Source organism: Crocodylus porosus, unplaced genomic scaffold (assembly GCF_001723895.1).
Source record: "Crocodylus porosus isolate Cpor-Errol unplaced genomic scaffold, CroPor_comp1, whole genome shotgun sequence".
Taxonomy (NCBI): domain Eukaryota; kingdom Metazoa; phylum Chordata; order Crocodylia; family Crocodylidae; genus Crocodylus; species Crocodylus porosus.
The window spans coordinates 27699562-27722197 of NW_017728913.1; positions in this window are offsets into that span (position 1 = coordinate 27699562).

Sequence of the window (22636 nt, forward strand, 5' to 3'; positions counted from 1 at the left end):
CATTTAGGCATGTATAACTCTCTGGGCCATTTGATTCTTCACCAAAGTTCATGCGTGTTAATAAACACATAGGAAAAGCTATTTGATAGTAATTGTAAAATAAATCTAATTTAGAGAGACACTAAGCTGAGAACAGCTGATTTGAAAATCAAATGGGTCCTTGTGTTAGAATAGTTTTGTGGAAATAAGTGTCCTTTAGGTCAGCAATTAACTGGCTAATACTTGCATGATATTTTCTTATTTTCCATTGGAGACAGCATGTCTCAGCCATCCCAACCACTGGAAAGATTTTTCTACTATGTCAACACAAATAAATGAAATCAAATTTGAAAGCCCAGTAAATATATGTTTTCAGAGATTCAGACTCTGCAGGATTTATGACTGTCTGAGAAGACTTTTAAAGATAATCCACCAAATAAATAAATAAATCATGCTGTATTGTTTTTCATATATCTCCAGACAACTGGCAAATTATGTGTTTGTTTATATAGTCACTCCTATATAAATGGTAAGGTTCTTGAAATTGGTGCCATTTCTCTTTGTGTGTATTGTATGGCACAAAGCAGATAAAAGGTGCTTAATAAATAATAATATTGCATTAGGAGTTTATTTTCACTGAATAATAAATAGTAATGGGCAAATCTCAAGGGTCTATGAAGATTTGATTCAAATAAGAATCTAAAAACAAATTGTGCCTTTGCAGCTAAAATACATTTATCTAAATACTTATTGTCTAGAAATAAGGCTGCAAATCTCTTGAGGGGTAAGTTGTTTTACGATATTTCCTTCTTTTCCATCTTCTAGCAAAGCTGTAATTGCCCTGAGAATAATCTTAGATTTCAGTTCTTTTGCTTCCAAATAAAACCAGTTAACAGGCACTTTAAAACTAAAAGAAATTATACAACTAAACACATTTGCCTAGATGTGGGTTAAGTTAGGAGGAAAAGTTTTGGGGTCAGTTATTTATCCAACTTGGTTTGCTTGTTGTCACTTGCAATGTGTGTTAGCCTACAGGGGTATGTACTTTAAACATTTGCAACTCTTCTCATTCTTTCATCCTTAAGTACATTGCATATATATGAAGTTGTTAAGGCCCTGTCTACAACACCTAAACTACCCCTTGCTGATTATGACTGTCAGCTTAGATATAGCTATGAACAGAGAACTGAATATTATTTTTGTTTACTTGTGTTGAGTTGTAGATTTTTTTCTGTAAAGAAAAGGTAAATAGTATTTTTGTTGACACAGGACACACTGGGCGTATCCACAGGAGACATTTACTAGTTACCTAATTCACTCCACTGTAAAACGTCACCATCTGCACATGCAGTCCTATGAGGCCAGAGTAAACTAATTAATTCCACTGTACAATAGTACTGCCAGATACAAGTACTGTACTATCCTATGGCAGAGTTATTTACTCCACCACAATGCACATGTAGACACTGACAGGGCTGGCTGGGGCACAAGAGTGCTTCAGCATAGGGCTGCCTGTCAGCTAGCCCTGCAGAGTAGCACCATCAGGCCTCAACCAGCCCCTTAGCAGCAAATTGAGCAGGTAGCAAGAGTGCCAGGGTAGCAGGCTGACTCTCCAGGGCCCACTGCCAGCCAGGGCTGCTGTACCCCAACTCAATGTGCTGCAGTCCTGGGCATGTGCAAAAGCAACACCCAGAAACAATAAACTCCAGTGTGAACTGCACTGGAGTTATGCATTACACTATTGGCACATGTAGGCACGCCCTCTGTGTTAGTCAGTGAAGCCAGCACTCCACAAATATATAATTCAGTATCTTTATTTTAGCACAGCAATTGCTAACATAGGAGTTACGAGCCCAAGTGGAGTTGTAGCAATTAAGAGTGGAGTTGTGAGCCACAGAGAAATTAAATTACTTTGCTGGACTTAGACCAAAATATCAGGTCACAGGTCTGGAAATATATGGTTGATGCATGAAAAGGCTGGTCTTTGTGTTAAGAAGTTGCTTTACATTTTGTTGTTGCCTTTGAACATATAAGTAGCAAGAAATCAAATTGTGACATTGTGTTCTGGAGTCATTACCTGAAGTGCCCCAGAACATCCTAGAATCATAGAAAATTAGGGTTGCAAGGGACTCAGGTGGTTGACTAGACTACCCCCATGATCAATGCAGGACCATCCATAACTAGATCAACACAGCCAAGGCTTTGTCTATCCAGGTCTTAAAAACCCCTCAGGATGTATGTTCTATAACCTCTCTGAGTAACCTTTTCCAGTGCTTCACTACCCTCCTAGTGAGAAAGTTTTTCTTAATATCTAACCTAAATCTCCCTTGCTGCAACTTGAGACCATTGCTCCTTGCTCTGTCATCTGCCACCACTGGGAACAACCTAGCTCCGTCCTCTTTGTAACCACCATACAAGTAGTTGAAGGCTGTTATTAAACACACCCTCCATCTTCTCTTGTCTAGACCAAATAAGCTCATTTCCCTCAGGAGTCTCCTGTGGGCTAGATGGAATTAGCTGGCAGGCCAGATTTGGCCCATTGCCTGTATTTTGCCTACCCCTGATGTAAGTCTTGTATTATGAAGTAGATAGTGCACCATAAAATCACAAAAACTTGTTCAAGTAGCTATAATCTTAAATTATATTGTTGTCTCTGATGGGGAGGAGGGCAGGGCATTATTAGGAAATTCAGTCCTATGAGTTTGTGCTAGCATTATTATGTACAATGTCAAACTAACTTTTTTTAAAATAAGAAAGTGAGAATACTTTCCACCTTAGTTCATTTTGACCTTAGGGCCTCTCCTTTTCAATAAATTAATGTATACTGCTTGGACTACAGAAAGGCCTATATTAGGGGTCCTTATAAATGTGAGTTGCACCTGTTACATATTTTTGCAAATCAATACAGGGAACATATAAGGAACCTACAGAAAAGTATATACATCTACAAAATCTTCTACATCTTCATCCTCAGGACTATTTCAGGCAAAAACAGTAATAATACAAACTTCAGTAATGTTATCTTTATTTAATGCTTATCACTTTTGCTTTTTAACTCTCTGTTGTCAAACTGGATATTTGATCAGTGGTGCTAATTCATATGTTCATATGTTTCAGTTGTTTTAATATTTCAATCAAATATTATTCTAATACATTTATGTTGGGTGGACAGATCATATATTTACACTTATGCAGGGATAGCAATCAAAACATCCCTTTCAGATATGTAACAAAGCAGCAATATTTCAGACCAGTATCGAGGGACTAATCTGTAGCTTCATAGCTTGCCTCTGGCTTCTGTTCACTACTCCCCAGTTAGTTGCTAATAACATGCAATTATTTGGGTTTTGTGTACAAAGGAATGAATTTTATTCTTAATAATCATTCAGCACTTATCCAGTTTTTAAAAGATATTTCTAATGACTTTGACCAATGGACCATAATAGTTCTTTGAAACAAATATTAGATCCGTTCTCATCAACTTAGAACTAGAATCCTCTTTCAATGTTCTTTTCTAATTACAAATAAGAATCCCTTCTAGTAATAGTCTGAAAGAATTGTTGTTTAATAGACAAATGAAACTAAAGTTAGAATATATTTGAAATTGAATTATTCCTTTAAATTAAACATTTAAAATGTAATATATAAATATATTACAGTCATCTAAAATGAAATTTAAAATTAAAAAGTTAATTGCTTTTCATTGGGCAATATCTTTGCCATTTCCTTCTTGAACAGACATAGCTATGCTTTCAATATGAAATTCAGCAAGAAGCTGCAGACAAACACAGAGAGAAAAGCAGAATTGCATTTACACAAAACTATATTGGCATAACTTTTAAAATGCAGGTTCTTTAAAATGCCATTCATTCCTTCATAGAGATTTTTACCATCGGACGAAACAGCCTTGAACCTTGTGGCCTCATAAAAGAAGCTTTTGCTCTGCTGTGACTGTTATTCAAAATATAGCTAGAGGAGATCAGCATTTTCAGTGGGCAAGCAGACTATGACAGTTCTTCCCTCAGGTTTAAAAAGTGCAATATGGACATGAATGCAAAATCCACTGTTGTTGCTGTACTAGTTTAAGCATTGACCTACTCTTATCCCTTAGATTAATTAGTGCCATCATAACACATTTACACTGTATATAAATTAAACAGTGATCTCTAAGGACCAAATGCTGCCGCAAAGAACAATGTACACAATTCGCATTGACCTCAATGGGAATAGCACATGAGGATTAATCTGAAACAAAATGAGCCAGTTTAATCTTCTTGTAACTATGTTGTCTTTGCCCAGAATGAGCATGGGCCTATTAATTCAGCCTGCTTGTGTTGGAAAGAAATCCTAAATTTCAAATAACTTTCAATGTGGAGGCATCATTGAAAACTAAAGGTTCTCCAGTACTGCAATTTGTGCAGCCAGATGTGGTTGAAGTGGCTTTATATCAATATTATACTCCAGCCTTACTAGCCATGGAGTTAGCTGACCCTTTAGGTTTCCTTAAATTGTGCTGTTCTGAGCTGTAACAACCCTGAAAGCCCAGATCTTCTGAGAATCATCAAAGTGCTTCAGTATTCCAGCATACCACTCTTCTTCTTGCTTTACCCTAAATAATCTATATACAAGGGCTGAGAGGGAAAGGGAGCAAGGCACACTGAAGATTCCCTTCTACTATAGCACTCTCTAGGTAACCAGTAATGTCATATTTTGGCTATTTTGGACATATCTCTAACGCCTCCATGTCAAGCTATGCACCACAGACAATCTCACTGCCACTTAATATGCAACAACTCCTGGTAGTAAGACAGGGTAGGAAGCTCAGAGGCTAATGACAAACATTGTATTGGCATGCATACATATCACCCTTCTAATCAGGGGTTAGTGAGCAGCTGAATGCAGTGCCACTGTCCTGAGATTGATTCACTGATGCTATCCTGGTTTAACTGTGAACATGTACTTTACAAAATCCTGAGATAAATTGTTACTACCTTTGCATCTAGGACTTTTATTTTTTCCTGGGACAATGGCCATGGAAGTCTGTATGGTTGCACATTATCCCCAGGATAAAATGATTTGTCAATGAATATCTGTTTGCAGCCAGAAAAAGTCTTAAACACACCATCCTTGGGCTCTTGGAAGAGGGGAGGGGAGCACCATGCAGGTAGAAAATTTACTCCCAAATCAGCATAAGTTGGCATAGTTATTGTGCAGTACCGGCATGCATGAGTAGACACACACCTGTACTGCACAGTAACTGTTGGTTACTGCTCAGTAACCCAAATTACTGTGAAGCATTTGTGCATATGTAGATGTGCTCACTGTGCAGTAGCTTACTGCACAGGAAATACAGAGGTAATGCATGTGTAGATGTGTCCTAGGGGTGTGAAGTACTTGCAGGTAGTAAATGGAGATCTGGGCTTTTGTTTGGAAATTCTCAGATTTTCCCTAGTTAGCTTGATATAAGTGCAAACTGTACAGAAGTTTGAGGAAGGCTAGATTGGTCTAAAATTGGCCAACCCAATCTAAATTAACCCATCCTCCAAGGTAGTCTAACTTAGATCATGTTGGTCATTTTTAAACCAATGTAACTGTCCTGAAATTCTGTACAGTTCCAAGTGCAGGCTCAGGGCTGAGAAAGCACAGGTCTGTGCTTTTCCTGCCTGCCTCCCTGCACCGGTCTAGTTTTAGCCCATTACCAATCCATCACCCCACCCCCAGTGCACCAACCCCCACATCTCACAAGCCACTCCTGGTGCCAGTTTTTTTTCAGTATTTACTGATCTTGGAAGCCAAGGAAGTAATTTAGGATGGGAGGGGGGGGTAGGAGGGTGGGAGAGTTCACTCACTGGGAGGGGAGCTATTTGTTTAGGGGACAGAGGGGTGTCAGGAGCTAAAAATAGCCCTTCATCCCAGGGGATGGGGAAAGAGATCCCCACATCCCTGCAAAACCCCTGCAGACCCTCCAAACTCCCCCTCCTGGACCGCAAGAACTCTCCTGCCAGTCCCTCAATTCCCTGATTCCCCCAGAGACCCTGATAACCCTCTATCCCCTGATTTCATCTACCCAATACCTTCCATGGGCCCTGCCTACCTCTCCAATTTCCCCCCAGAGCCTGCTTGCCCTCCACCCCCACCCAGATTCCCCCTGCTAACTCCCCCATCCCAACTTACCTTAGATGGGGTGGCTAATTTTAACACCCCCCCCAACCTCCCAAAATGTATGTATACAGCCAGAGTGTGTCAGTTCTGTTCTGCTAAGACTCTTACATAGTACCACACTCTGGCACATTCCAGAAATGATGATTACCAACTCTGTAGCATCCAGTTCTCTCTTCCTTCTTTTTCCAGAGGAGAAATTGTGAGATTGTTCATTTTATTTTGTTTTGTTCATTTTGTATTTACACCAAGAAAAATATGAAGTTGGGGAGGGTGGTTAGATCTTTGTTCGTTCGAAGGATCAGTTTTGAACAGGCCCCTAGTAAATGTTTGCTACTTTAAAATTATCTTTCATAGCATTGTAGAGTGTTTCTATGCCACAGGAATGGGGTTGCTGATCATGCTCCTTATCCTGGAGCTTTCAATGATCTTTTAAGATTTTAGGGTAGGCACATTCAAGGCCAGAAGGACAGCCCCCGAAGTGGTGAAAATTGTCATAGCACCACTGATGTCAGTGGAGTGATAATAGTCAACATGAGCTGAGGACTGACCCTAAAGACCTTGAACTTGGCATAATAACCTATGGAGAACATATCTAAAAATACAGATGGCTGCTTTGAAATGTTTTATTTTTGTTCTATAGGTACAAGTAATAGTCTCCCTGCATATCAAGTTTCATATCTGTCATGATGATAAATAACTGCTGCTAATCTATAAATTATGGTGTAAATCTTCAAAACATTCTTTCACATTTCATTCAGATTCACACATTTTTTATTGAGAAATCTATCAGTCAGTGTGTTTGCTACATGACCATTTCTGCATTCAGTCCTTAGGTGACAGAAATCTATATCAACTCCCAGCTTAAAAACTTAAGTCAGCATGCAGAACTGGTCTAGTGAGAGCATTGAACAGAGCACATGCCCCATGCACAGTGTATAGACCAAGCTGCGACCAGGACCAACACATGGTGTGCCACTGCACTGCAAGGCAGATGCTGCTTGTGTGACCCTGTCAGACTGGCCCTGCACACTGGCTCCAGGGCCAGCCTGGATCAGGACCACAGACCAGCTCACAAATGTCCAGCATGGGCCCCTTAAGCAGCACGTTCTCCATGCTAGGTCCACAAAAAAGTGTCAGACCAGGTATGGTGCATGCTGCATGCACCACATAGTGTTAGTCAGGAGAACACTGTACATAAGGTACACATGTAGGACCAACCCTGTATTCTGTGGGGCTGGTCTATAGGCATGATCCAGGGTGGAATGAGTTTGACACCCCTGCTTTGATACATTTTGCAAAAAAACAAGCTTTTAACTCATTTATTCAGGCATTGGTGTTAGCCGAGATGGTCACTATCCTAGTTACTAGTATCTAATGCTGGTATTTTGGAAAGCTGAGCGGCATACTCCATTTTGGCAGGGAAGAGGCATGCATTAGGCAGATAAGTTGTTGTAATAAAAGCACATGTGGCACAATGCTGAAGTTGTTCATGCCTATCAGCAATTTCCAGAAATCTGAGAAGCCATGGAATATATTAGGAAGTGAGTGATGAGACAGCCTTATTAATGTTATTAATGTTATCCCTTCAGATAACAAGCTATGTCATCGCTGCTAAACAGAACTGGTCAGTAATGTTTTCCTAGGGAAAAAAAATGAATCAAAAAAAGGAGTGTTCCACAGAAATGAAAACCAAAATTCTATTTGATTATTTGATTTATTTTTGTTGGTTTTGTTAATTTTGGTTTTGCTGGTTCATTTCAGCTCATTTTGTTATATTTTGTATTTTTATTTTTAATTACATATTTTATCCTGTACCATATATCATTCATTATTTTTTATTTCTATCTATCACTAAAAGAGGGAACACTTGGTTTACTTAAACTAATTTTAAATATTTTAAAAGCAAAGATGTCTTGATCCTATCTGAAATTCTTCTATAATATTGAAGGACCACCTAGACATATCATTGACGATCAATATGTTCTACTTCCTCATGAAAGATTTGGTCCAAATAATGACAGGTGGATTCAGATAGAAATAGAAACTGAAAATAATCTAATTTGTGGGGTTTTTGTATATGCATTTTTACTGTGAATAGTAACCTCAATTACATTGATTTTTTTAAAATCCGTGACAACATCCATTCTGGTACGGTGGTAAATACTGTAAATTACAGTGATACAAGAGGAGAAAGCAAACAGAATATTATGAAGCCTTTTCTTAGAAATATTCTATTTGTGTCTTCTTTGTCTTCTAATTGTGACAAACAGATCTGTTTCTTAAAATGTACTCAAGATCAGTTCTAAAGAGGAATGGCAGGATGACATTGGCATGGCTGTCCAGGACTGTATTTATGAGAACATTATCATCTTTTGGGAGAATGGGGCCATAGGAATAATAGTCATTCTTTCTCTGTTTCATATTGCAGACATCTATTTCCCCATTAAGCGTTCATCTGATTCTGGAATATAAAGATAGACTGAAGTTGCCCCTTGTTTTGTTACCACCATGCATACATGTGTTATGTTTTCGTTTCATATTCATTTGTCATGTCATTTAATACAACTATAGATTTTTAGAGCATGCAGTATAGTCATAATTTGTAATGCCCATTTTCTTACACCAAGGCTGCTTTACATGGTTTATAACACTGGGCAAATCCTGTTTAAAAGTATCCAGATTGTGTGAATGCTGAATACATAGTTTTGCTTTGCTTTGTTTTGTTTTCACACATTAATTTATAGGCTAAGCTTGCATTAGTGCAAATTTGTATTTGCATAAGAACACATATTTATGCCAAAAGCAATAAAGATAATAGTCATGCAATCAACAGCTAAACAATTTATGAGCTGCAGTGTGTTTGCCACTCCTTTTTGTCACAGACTTTTTCACAGAAGTTCTTCTTAGCAAATTCAGTGGTGCATATATATATTTGTCCTCAACACACTCACTGCTGTATTTGCCTTGGTTATCATCAGACTTGCCACTGAATAACCAAATCTCCATAGACTAAGTGATGTACTTACAATGCTCTGCAGAGGCACTGAAGCAGAGCCCGTTGTCAAATGCACAACTAGGTTTTATGCGTCAGCGAATTTACAGGACCAGCTTTTTTTAGCCATGCTGTTGCACATTTACTTCAATTTGCTGCTCCCATCACTGGTTCATATCCAATTCTTTGCAAAGCGGGAAACATAAATTCACCTTATTACTAAGGCACTTGCACAGATCCAGTCATTGAATCCAAAAAAACATATTCTATTTTTTTTTCTGCTAAGCTTCCTAAAAGTTACATGTAGAATGTAGATAATGTACTATTTCTTGGAGAAAATGAAGAACAGTATCAGTATGAAGCTAAAACTAAGCTTTGAAGTTATAAGTTCATATAATCACTTGGCAAAAGTCATAGAGACTGTGCATTTTTCAGCACTATGGAACTCCAGAATAGCTTAGTGAACTAACTCCAAACTCTCCTCTATTATATTAATATGCAGGGGAATTTGTAAGTCAAAGGGCTTTTTTTTTATTTTTTATTTTTTTTCCTGATAAAGTTGTAATGTAATAGTGGTCAGAAAGGAATGGATCTTTCAATCATAAATCCATAGATAAATATAGGATCATAGGAAAATAGATGCAGCATCTTCACCAATGATGATAGATGTGAGGGAGGAAAATGGGATGGATTGCTTTAGATTATACTCTGTTCATGTGCCCTCCCTCTATAGTATCCATTCCTGCCACTGCCAGGATGCTGCCAAAGACAGGACATTGGGCTAATTGACCACTGTTCTGACTCAGTGGGTGCTTCTACATGTGCTATTAAGGCAGCTGCGTAAACTCCAGCACAGTCCATGCCAGAGTTAACTGCTCCTGGGTGCAGTATCTACACATGCACCTGGGACAGCAGGCCTAGGAGGTCAGCCCCAGGCTCTGGGTGGCAGCATCAGGCAGCAAAGGGGCTCACTGGGGCATGAGAATGCCCGAAGCACAGAGCCATATGGCTAAGCAGCAAGTAGGGATCTGGCCCCTGCTGCCTGGGTTGCCCAGGTACAATTTGTGCCCAGTAAGGCAAATGTGAAAATTTGTGTATTTATCTTCCTGATTTTTCTCCCTGCATACCCATGCAACATTCTTGCATTTCAGTAATATGACTAAGTTTTTGCTTTTTGTAGGATTCCTTTTTGAGTTTCAACTCACTAAAGAGGTTGCTGTCTAGCCAGGCTGGTGTCTTGTTGCACTTCCCATTCTTTAATCACATTGGAATAACTTGCTCTTGCACTTCCTGAAAAATACGACCAACTCTTCTGTATGCACTTTTCCTCAGACTTGCCCCCACAGGGGATCCTGCTTGCCCAGGATGTTATGGTGGTTTCAGTTCTATGGTTCCATATTACAACAAAAAAAAAATGAACTGGTAACATATGGCATGATCTGGAGAGCTTGTAAGATGTTGATTTATGTGTAATAGCTATTTTTCCTTCTAAATTTTTGGTGGAAGTAAAAAAGCTTTAAAAAAATGCATTTCAATATGAAACCTCCTAGGTTTTTCATGAATTTCAGAATACTGTTGTTAATTTTATGATATATTTTGGCAGTCTCCCTTGTTTTCTTATTCAAAGAACTCTTTTTGACCTACTAAACCAACCAAAACAAAAGCTCTGCTAAAGTCATAACTAAACAGCAATTATAAAATTGACAGTGCCTAATCTGAAAACAATGAATTTTTACAACTAACTTCTGTAGGAAAAGGAATTGGGTTGTTAAGAATATTTTCCCTCAGCTTTTAATCACCAGGTTCTTTCTGTTAATTTTGAAATCCTTAATAGCACTCAAACTCCAGGGAGATCTATGGTTTTATTGATGCTCCAATCTGATGCAGGAAATTTCTTTAAGTGTATCATTTAACTACAGATACATTAATCCATCTCTACAAGTTATATTTTCCACCTTAATCCATAACTGTAATTATATTGCTCAGCAAATTCTCAGTAGGATAATAAATTCAGAGGAATTAATGAAGAAAAAGATCTATTAGCTTATCTTCTTGGCAGTGCTGCCACAAGGTATTTTAGTGACTTTGTTCTGAAGATTATTAGAAAATTAAAGACTGAAGTCTAGTTCTATGCATGAAGCACCACTTTTGAGGGCACTCTTTTCCCTTTAGAGTCTAGTATACCAGAGGATTTCCATTATGAAATTATATCACAGAACCCAACAGATAATAGTGGGGCAAATCTAATTTCCTGGGATTATAAAATATCAAATGAATAATTATATCTTCACGACTCACTAAGCTAGCAAGAAACCAGTGGACTAACTGAAGACATAATTAAATTATTTTGCAGGGAAATATTTATTCACTATCTGTTAATGAGGCTCAAATAAACGTCTGCTTGCTTACTCTGAATAAAAAACATGCTGGTGGTACTTTATATTCTATGAGAGTTGAATGCAGCCTGTGGATATTTGAGAGTGCAGAAGAATGATAAAAAAGCTGAAAGGGTGATGTGTGCAAACAGCATATTGTTGCTTTCTTTAAAACGAGTTTTTATTTGTTTTATTTTTAACACCAGTCACAGTTGACTGAAGCACGGATCACAGCAGCTTACATACATGCCTAAAAGAGAACAAACTCATGGCTGCCCAAATATGGAAGAAAGTTTTGCTGGTTAAACTCAAGATACAAGATGGGGAGCAGTAAGGAAATTAACACAACACCAAAACATCACAATACCTTGCAGATCAATGGTCAGTCCAGTCAATGAATGAGGTCAGTGTCTTGTCAAATTTCTCAGTGTTTCTTGCTTCCTAAGTATGTCATTTTTATTTTCCATTGGCTAAGTTTCAACCATTCAGCTGTTTTCAGTACAGTCCACATGGAGCAGACTATCCTTCTCCTATGGTTCATTAGTAATGAGACTAGGAAGCTAAAAACTAATTATGATATATGTTCTTATCATGAATGTTCCCACTAAAGAATTCAACCTTCTTCACTAAAGGGCTGGCATTTTTTGCCAGACATACCTGGTGCCCAGACTTATCTAGTCTGCAATTTGGGTTCTGCACCTGTTAGCACAATAAGCTGTCTCCTGTCCCCCATGTCAGATCAGCCAGGCTAGAAAAACATAATGTTAAATAATATTTAACAAAACTGATCACTTTTCTTAGACTCCTCAATAGAAAGGATACATTTCAGTGCCAGAGGAATTCCGTGAAAAAATTACTTGTAATGAAGTTCTGATGAGTTGTTTAAAATGTGCAAGTGTTCTAGTTGCAGCATTGATTAACAAACTTAATTTAAAATCAAAGCAAATGAATAAACAGATGAGAAAAGGCTGGTTATTATCTAAGCTACCAGAGTCAAAAAAGTCCCATAAAGTGTCCATTTGGGTCATATAGGCTAAGTACATATGTTATACTTAATGCATATTGAGCATGGAGAAAGTGCTTTAGAGCTGTAACAGAACAGATGTTCATGACACTTAAAGTGCTTTAAAAATGGCAGATCCCACTCTAAATTAACCCCCAGAGTATGTGGTAGTAGACTAAAGAGCTTTAGGTTAGAGTGCTTTTTTTGAACATCTGTACTACATACATTGGGCTTCAATGTAGGTTGTGTTCTGCCACCATCACAGGGGCCCCTCACTGGGTGACTTGCTAGTCTTGGCTGGTGGTCATTTCCTCCAGGCTTAGCCCCATCCCAAGCTGCCACAGAAAGGAAATAGAAAAAAAATCTGTTTCCTCTCTGTACAGCCAGGTGAGGGGGTGAAGAAACAGAGCCTCTCTGCCACACGGTTCCCCCTTCCCCACGCTTGCAGGCTCGGGGCCCAGGCCATGTTCATTCATCAAAGAGGTTCTGGTTTCCACCCCACTCCTCCACCCCTTCCTCAGGTCCAAGCACAGCAAAAAGCTGTCAAGATGATGGAGGGGAAGGAAGTCCCTTTTCCACTCAGACCCAGCCCACCTCCCCTTCCTTTCCCCAAGATCCCAGCCAGAAAGCACCTTCTTTCCCCTACTCCCCAGTCACCAGCTGGTGGGGGGTGGTGCAGAAAGGGACTGCTCTCGCAGCCTCTAAAAAGTGTGTAGGAGCACCCCCCACTTCTTGGCTTTGGCCCCTGCAGGCAGGCACCAAGCCCCCACCACTGAATGGTGAATGTCTGTTCAATTTCTTCCCATTCTAACTTATAAAACTTTAAGTAAACTGCTATAGTTAGAGCACTTCTGTAAAGCACATTTTGAACATCTGCTCTTAGCCACAATAGTTTGGTATGAGCTACTGAAGTTGCACTACATCCAAGTTTTGTACTTATGCAAACTAAGTAATCCCAGCAAAACTGTGTATTAACATGATAATTTAAATGATTTTATATGTTAGATCATGGAAGAGTATAGATCCATTTTTGGATATGGAAGTGGGCAGATCATTAATCTACTTATATACATACAGTATCTCCAGTCTTGATTAATTCAATCTTGCTTTTAAAATGATATTTGCTGAAGAACTCTGAGATTAATCACTTTGAACAAGTTGCTTACTGGGCAGGTACCTTGGAATCTCAATTTTCTGAAATTGCTAACACTTTTACTATGCCTCTTTCCAGTGGTCTGCTAATCTATCACTGAAAAATAAAGCATTTCAGAAGGCTGTAAATCTCATTCAGATAATTGAACTCCATCTGCTGGTTTTGGCCAAATTACATGAGAAATATGTATTCTTGATAAATGGTTTTCCCTAGGTCTTCCAATTGTTCCTTGCTTTATGTTTTGTTATGACATTGTTCCTTGCTTTATGTTTTGTTAAGACATCTTTTTTACAGTGCCCAGTCAAATCCAAGGTGTAGTTGGATGGACAAATAGAACCTGAAACTTTAAATGCTGAAAAAAATATTTTTCTGAGATAGAATAAATCTGATAAATCAACAGTTTACCTAGCATCAGAGTGCTGTGTCCAGTTTTAGGCCTCCCCCTACAGAAAGTATGTGACAAATTGGAGAGAGTCAAGAGAAATTATTAGAGGGCTGGGGCACATGACTTCTGAGGAGAGGCTGAGGGAGCTGGGCTTATTTAGCCTGGAGAAGAGAAGACTGTGAGGGGATTTAATGACAGCCTTCAGCTACCTGAAAGGTGGTTACAAAGAAGATGGAGCTAGATTGTTCTCAGTGGTAGCAGATGACCCATGTTCTCCAGCCACAGCAAGGAAAGTTTAGGTTAGATATTACAAAAAACTCTCTCATGAAAAGGACAGTAAAGCTGTAGGACAGGAACAGACCATAATGCTGGGGTCCCATGAGTGGCTGTGACACCTCCTGGTGGCTCCATATCCATGCCCTGCTCCACCCCTAACATGCCTTCCTATCTTGTTTGCCATGCCTTGATGGTAATGTAAATAAATATAAAGGGAGCCTGCCCACAGACCTTTGCTAGGCCCCAGCCCACTGAATAGGACCTGGCTTTAAATCTCTAGCTTCACTTGTCCTTTCAAGCTCCTGAGCCCCTGGCCCCTGTGCAGCTGTACCTTAAAAATGGCGACTTTAGGCAATTTGTGCTTAAATTTCATACCTGCAAAAGCAGGTATCAAATTTAGGTGCTAATAGCTAAAGACCATTAAGGCACACATAGATGCATTAAGGCACATTAACACTGTGCATGGACTGACTTGGGACTAACTTTAGTTTCATGTCAGTCTGTGCACATGGCGTTAATGAGCTTTAATACATGCGCGTACAGATGCCAACCTAAATTGCCTTCATGCACAGTAACCTAATGCACATTAAATTCAGGCATGCCTAAATGCCCATGTAGACATCCCCAGTGCTTCATAGTTTGGATCTTTTGGACACAGGTACACCACCTCTCTGCTCATTGTCTCTGTTCTGCACTGTGGTATGCACAGAGTGGGTTGGTTGTGCTTCAGCACACTGCTCCCAGATGCTGTGTGGTATCATTGTAGACCCTCTGTACCTCTCTTCACTGGATCAGAACATTACAGTCTAAAAAGAATCTGAAACTTGTACCAAATTTGGTCAGATGGGGTGCATCCAGACAAGTGTGGATGCAGTATGTGATGCTGTAGACCCTTATATGGCACAGGTGTTCCCCATAGGACAACTAGCATGGGCATTCCCTGTGGACAAGTAGCAGCAGCACAAGGTTTACTGCTGCTATTTGTCCCTGGGGAAGCACATGTTTTCGCTTGTTTGGACATGCCTATGGGTTTTTGGTTTTACTTCTCTCTATGAGTATAGTTCTATCCCTCAGAGACAATTTAATTTTCTTTCAATAATTTTTTTCATTGACAATATAATATAGAGGAGAGAATATAATTTAGAAAACCACATTTTTATGATACTATATTTTCCATGCATAATTCTTCATCCATAAAAGTGATTTTTCCTTACTAAATTTTTAAATTAAAATAGATGAGTAAAAGTGGCAGACCATGAATGGACATGAAGAATTATCTAAAAAATATTCTTCAGAGAAATACATTCATATCTAGATAGGCTGTTATTATACAATAAAAAATAATATGGCTCCCTGCCCCCTATCAGGGAGCTGGAACTATGAATGAATTTTGCAGGGTCATGTTCTGAAACTGGGATTAAATATTCAGTTTCTACTGGGAGAAGCACTGCTCTTCCAGTAGAAACCACAAGTATACAAATATTCAAGATTTTTCTCTTAGGAAAAAAAGGATGCTTCAGAGAAATATAATCCAATTAGTATGGTTAAATGGCTCCTGGGAAAGTGAATTTCAGTACATGTAGCTTCTGAGAGATGCCACAGCACAGCCTTTTGGCATTTCAGCATGCCTTACTCCCAGCCCTTCTTCCCCCCTGGCTCCCAGTCTAGGGACACAATGTGTTACTCAGGATTAACTGTACTGTTCCAGCCAAGTGGGAAGTCCCTCCATAATCTCCACATTATGCTGCAAGGAGACACAGCCTGGGAGGTGGTCTAGATTAGCCAATCAGGGTTGCCCTCTGCACAACTGACATCCATTTCCAATCAGACTGAGGAGTCTCCTCAGGAACCTTTGGCAGCCCAGGGACCCTGCAGTTGGGAGTTGTGGAACAGCACCCCCTACCTGCTTACCTCAGCCAGGGCAGGCAGACTCTGAGCCCCAACCACTGAACAGAGAACATCAGTTAGGTTCACTTCTCCTCTAATTTAAACTGCTTTATGTACAATGTGATAGAGTGCTTCTGCCTCAAGCTTTTTGAATGTTTGTACTTAGCTTAGAAGTTAGACATTGCAGCACTTAACCTTTTGGGCTAGGGGCAGAAGTTACACATAAATCAGTTTAAGTAATCAGAAGCTGCTTTAAACCTGTAATAGAACATAAGTTCAGTGCACATAAACCAGTTTCAAAGTGGCTAAAACTGGTTTAAGATATACCTGGTTGAATGTAGTATCAGACTTAACATGATTTGGGTCAAACAGATTTTTGAAACTTCTGTCCCAGACCCCTTCCTGGTTCAAGTTAAATTACAACCTCACAGCATCCCAGCATGCTTTCCAACCCTGGGCTGCACTGTGTTATCTGTTCCAGCACAGAAGGGTTGGGGGGAAGGAAGGCAGGGGCTCCCCCTTCCAGGCAAACCGCAGCTGAGGTCTAGGGCCAGAGAGGGGAGTTAAAACTTCCCTTCCTCCAAGTACAGAGATGCCCTGCCCTGCCCTGTCCTGCTAAAAAAAACTTACTGCTGGCTTTGATTGTGGACTACAAATCCCAAAGACACCTGGAAGAACAAAGAGGAAACAATGAGTAACCCTTCAGAGTTCTGCTGCTGAGAGTCTGGACTGCAAATCCCAGGGAACTCGGGGGCAGCAAGAAAAGGATGTAAACATAGAGACCATGCTGGCTACATGCCAGACAGCTATGCTTCAGCACCCCCTGGCTTCTGGCCTGAGCCACTGAAGGCATGTGACTGCATTTCCTGAATCAGATGTGAATGTCTGTCCAGTTGTTTCTCATTTTAATCTCTCCAGCTTAGACTAACCTGCAAAAACTGAATTCATTCAGCCTCAGGATCCTTGATTGTCTGTACCACAAAAGTTCTGCTTCCATTTTTATCTAAAATGTTCTTTACACTCAAGATAAACTGAAACTGAATCAAAATTCTTACAACCTAGATCCAAGAAACAACTTGTACACCAGAGCTAAGGGTGCACAAGTCCTTTCTTGGATCTAGGTCTGAGGAATTTTGATTCAGGGTCAGCATATCTTGAGTGTAAAGAACAGTTTGGATAAAAATGGAACCAGAACTTGTCTGGTTTGTAATTAAATAAGAATAAAAATGTTACAGTAGAAAATTTTGAAATATGGCATTTTCTGCTATTTGTCAAATGTTTTAAGGTTAGCTAAAATATATAATGTCTTGCTACTTAGAGATAAACCAACTGTGTGTGGAGAACATACAAAGCACCCTGACAATATTAGTAGGTACGCAGGAAGCAAGTATTTAGTATAGAAAAGAGTACAATGTCTGAAATCATTCATTTGCTAACCCAAAGAAGCAGAGTTCTTGCTCTTCAGTCTTCCCTTCTTCCCTGTATTCTTAATTGTTGTAACCATCCATGTTACTTTTCTAAAAACACCTTTTTTGTATACTTGTTTGTAGAAAAAATTGTCTGGAAGCCAGACTGGATAGGAGTAATCTCTGAAAGAATATGCATTCGCATATCATGACCTTAAATCTTTAAGCATTACATTTCACCATTACTTATCAAAGCTCAGGAATTATGATGTCAATTCCTTGCAAGAAGCCTATCTGAAGTTGATTGTCAAACAGCTTCTTAGTGTTTCTGAAAAAGTGCTTATGTTGGATTTGTTTTGTGATATTGAGATTGGCAGTATTAGTAGACAAAAGACAATATCAAAACAGTTACTAGGAAAGGACAAAGTGACCTTATGAATACGTTGTCAGAAAACTGACGTATTCTCTCAAAATATATGACTAGATGTTGTATTAGTTTATGTACTTTTGCACAAAGAATTACACAAAAACTGTATGAGTTAGCATCCACAATTTTAGATGTTCCCTCTCTATTTCAAGTCACATAAAATTCAGTTTTAATGAAATTATCTCAGAACTCCTATAGCAAATGTTATACAAATGTAAACTTAATATGCTATAAGCAGGCTAACTCTCATAGAGACTATTAATGCCTTTGTTTTGACACAGGATATTAAACCCTTTGATCAGATCTTGATTGGCCATGAAACTATATACTTCACCAGAAATATATAACATAATTTATGTTTTTATCATATGGCAAAGAGAGAATATTTAAAACATGAGCCTAAATCATGTCTGCAAAGCAAAAATATTGGAACACAACATTTGCATAAAGTTATTCCATATTATGCACTTTTTGTAAATCTGGAGAAGAGGGGGATTTTTTACAAATGTTTTATAGTTACACGCAAGAAAACATAGAAGCACTTATTTCTGAAAGTTTAGCTTTGAACTACTCAGCTCTGAGAATTGGCATCTTGATTTTCAACAGCATTCAACTCTTATCTAAGACCCTAAATCATAGAATCATAGAAAATCAGGGAGGGACCTCAGGAGGTCATTTAGTCCAACCCCCTGCTCAAAGCAGGACCATCCCTAACTAGATCATCCCATCCAAGGCTTTTTCTAGCTGGGTCTTAAAAAAACCCCAAGGATGGAGGGTCCACAACCTCTCTGGGTAGCCTGTTCCAGTGCTTTACTGCCCTCTTTGTGAGAGGGTTTTTTCATACATCTAACACAAGGGTGGATAAAACACGGCCTGCAGGCCACAGCTGGCCTGCCAAGACATTCTGCCCAGCTCACGGGGGCCCCTAAAAAATTTAGAAAATTAATATATCTTCCCCTGGCTGCCTATCAAGGTTAACAGAAGCCAGGGGCAGTAGGATCCAAGGGAAGCCACTGGCAGGATCAAGCAGCTGTAGAAGCAAGGCCTGGCAGCCCTTCCTCCCATCCCCAGCCAGAAACCCCATGCTAAGCAGAGGCTTCTTCCCTGGGCCCCTGGACTGTTTCTGCCTCCCTGCACCACAGGGAAATTCAGATAAGAAGGGGGGGGGGTGAGGGGGAAGGCAAGGGAGGACTGCAGGTTATTCTCAGAGTTGGGCTGAACTGGCTGCTGTGGTCCTGGCACTGCAGCCAGGAGCCACATGGTGCCAGAGCAGCTGGCAGGGTGGTAGAGAGGACCAGTGGCAGCCACAGGCAGGGAAGCTCTGAAAGCAGCAGCAGGCAGAGGGAAGGGGCAGTGAGTTCACATGTGGACCTCAGTGACAGCTGGGCGGGAGTGTGGAGTCTGCACTGGTGCATGGGGACAGAGCCAGTGGGGGCCCCAGGGTGGTGTGGCTGGAGTGCAGGGCCAGGCTGGCAAGACTGTGGAGCCAGGCCTGCTCTTCCTCTCCCTGCTGGCTCAGCCCAGCCTGGCTCTATAGAGACTTTGCTGGCCATGCTTTGTGCTCCTGCCACTCCACTCTGGGCCCCACTGGTGCAGACCCCAGTGCACCATGTGGGTCCCACTCTCTCACCCAGAAGTCACTGCACTCTGTGCACCAACTCGCTGCTACTTCCCCAGCCTGCCCCAGCCATTTCCCCACTGCTATCACTGTTCCCTTCCACCACCCCCCACTAGTCACTCTGTCACCTTGTGGTTCCCAGCTGCAGCAATGGGCCAGCCTGGATGCAGCAGAAGCCAGCCTGGCCCCTACAATTCTCTTCTGGCCCTGTGCAGGGCTGACTGGGCCAGTCTGGTTCCTGCTGTATCATGTGGTCTCAGCCATGCAGATGGGACATGATGCCAAAGCAGGAAGGTGAGAGGTGGGGAGAAACAGGGAAGTGGTGGAAGGGCAGCAGTGGCAGATGGGGGGAAGTGGCTGTGAGAAGAAACTTGGGGCCATGCTGGTACCCTGGGGCCAGGTGCAGAAGGAGCATGGAGCCCAAACTTGGAGGGGTGCTGTGAGCGGCTGTGGGCAAATCCTCCCCCTCTACACATGCCACAACCCTCCCCAGTCTCCCTACCCCCATGTAGTCACCTTCCCCCACAAACACCATACCCACCCACACCCCACATAGCCACACACACACCCATATGCTCCCCCACCCCACATACGCACATACCCCACACAAAACCCACACACCCACACCCTCCCCATACCCACACACCCGCAAACCTATACCTACCCACCTACACTCCTCTACAATATACAAGATTAAGAGTTAATTTTAAGCTTTTGTGCAATCACCTTCTGTGTACACTACACAAACACATGTACACCAAGACTAAAATATTTTTGAAATAAAATTAATGAATGTTGTAGTAAATGTTTGATTTTTAGAATATAATTTGGCATTTTTCTGGTTCCAAGATGGCAAACCCTTGCTGAAAGGAGTACTTCTGGGAGGGCAAGGGGAGGGACTTCCTGTGGCAAAGGTCAGGGGTTAGGGGTGGGACTTCCAGTCTCAAGATGGTGACTTCCTTGTGGCCCTCAACAGCTTGCCAAAACTCCATAAGCAGCCCTGTCCCCAAAATATTTCTCCCCCTTATCTAACCTAATCTTCCCTTGCTACAATTTGAGACTATTGCTCCTTGTTCTGTCATCTGCCACCACTAAGAACTATTTAGCTCTATCTTCTTTGGAACCCCCTCCCCAACCCCTATGCCCCTTTTCAGGTAGTTGAAGGCTGCTATTAAATCCCCTCTCAGTCTTCTCTTTAGACTAAATAAGCCCAGTTCCCTGCCTCTTGTCATAAGTCACATGCCCTAGCCTCCTAACCATTTTCATTACCTTCAACTTAATTCTCTTAAATTTATCCACACGCTTTCACTTGTGGGGGGCCCCAAACTGGACACAGTACTCCAGACTTGGCCTTGCAAGTGCCAGATAGAAATGAATAATCATTTCCCTCAATCTGCTGGTAACACTCCTAGTAATGCAGTCCAGTATGCTGTTAGCCTTCTTGGTAACAGGTGCACACTGTTGGCTTATATTCATCTTACTGTCCACTGTAACCCCAAGTCCTTGAAATGGGCCAGATTTTTATCCCAACAAATCTCACTGAGAGCTTTTGGTTCCTGAAAGAATTTGACAATCTAGCCTAATGTTCACAATAATATAATGTTTTAAGTTCCTGTATTTTTCCACAAAGTAACTTATGTTCTTGCATATCACAGGTCCCCACTCACTCTCTTTTGGAAAGGAAAAATGAAGAAAAAAAGATTATTTCCAGAATCATGGCTGAATTCTTAAAGTTGCTATTGAGGCAAAAGCTACAGTTTTAACTTTCTCACAGCCACTGCTGAATTGGCAGAAGCTTTTGGCTATTCACCCAAACAACACTGTCAGGTCAGCAATGGCTGAGAAAGGGTTAGAACTAATCCTAATACTGAACACCACACTCCATCCTTCCCTCTTTTTTTGGAAAATAAGGACATCCACAGCAGCCATTACAGAGTGCTTCAATTATGGCACAAAATCAGTTTTCCTATTTAAAGCTCACACCCCAGTTATGAAGGGTTGATTTGTAGGAAAAGGGTTCATATGGTATGCAAGTAAATGCAGTAAGATATGCAACTGTGGCTATGATTTTTTTTTAATGAATAATCCTGCATTATCTTAATTCATGAACACCATGTGCCCCCCCCCCCCAGAGGTTGGGGGAGTATGATGAGATCCTGCAGGCAGCAATGGCACTGTCAGCAGTGGGACCATGGTAGTGGCAAGCAGGGAGATACCACAGGTGGCCACAGTGCTGTTGGCAGTGGGGTGGAGAGTTGGCAAGTGCTGACAAGCAGTCGGTGACCACCCACAGACTGGCAGTGGCCAGCAGCAATCACAGGCTGTCTGCAAATGGTGTTGGTGATGAGGGTGGGGAAGTGGTGAGCAGTGACCACCTACAGGTGCTGCTGGCAGTGTTGGCAGTGCCTTTTCACAGGGAGTGCACCACTAAGCTTAGGGGGGTGCACATGCACCCAGGTGCACCCGCTACACATTGCCAATATCCTAATGAGTGCAAACCTTTCCCTCAGTACTATTAGATTTATATATTATCCAGGTTATCAAGGTTATATTTAGGGAATAGTTTAATCATCAGCTGATAAAATATGACCTAACAAGTATGTGAAATTCTCACATTTAAGTTAGCAGCAAATGCTAATTTGGTTTTTTGGGGGTTTTTTTGGGTTTTTTTAGTTTAGAAATATATCCTGAAGCAATACCCTACTGCTAAGTGCAAAAAAAGTTCTTGTTGAAAGCATGACAGATATTTAGGTCAAGCTAATTTGTTCAAATTCCAATTTTGACCAGTGACATGGTACGCTGCTACATTTCACACAAAATGTACTACTGTGCATTATGGCTTATATTGTGTCTTTCATTGTGGCTTCAGATTTGGTCTAAAGAGAGCTGTTTTAAAATAGTTCATGCCATAGTTATTTAAATCTAAAAAAACACTTAAAAAAACTGGAGTGCACAAATCACTGATGCAGCAAA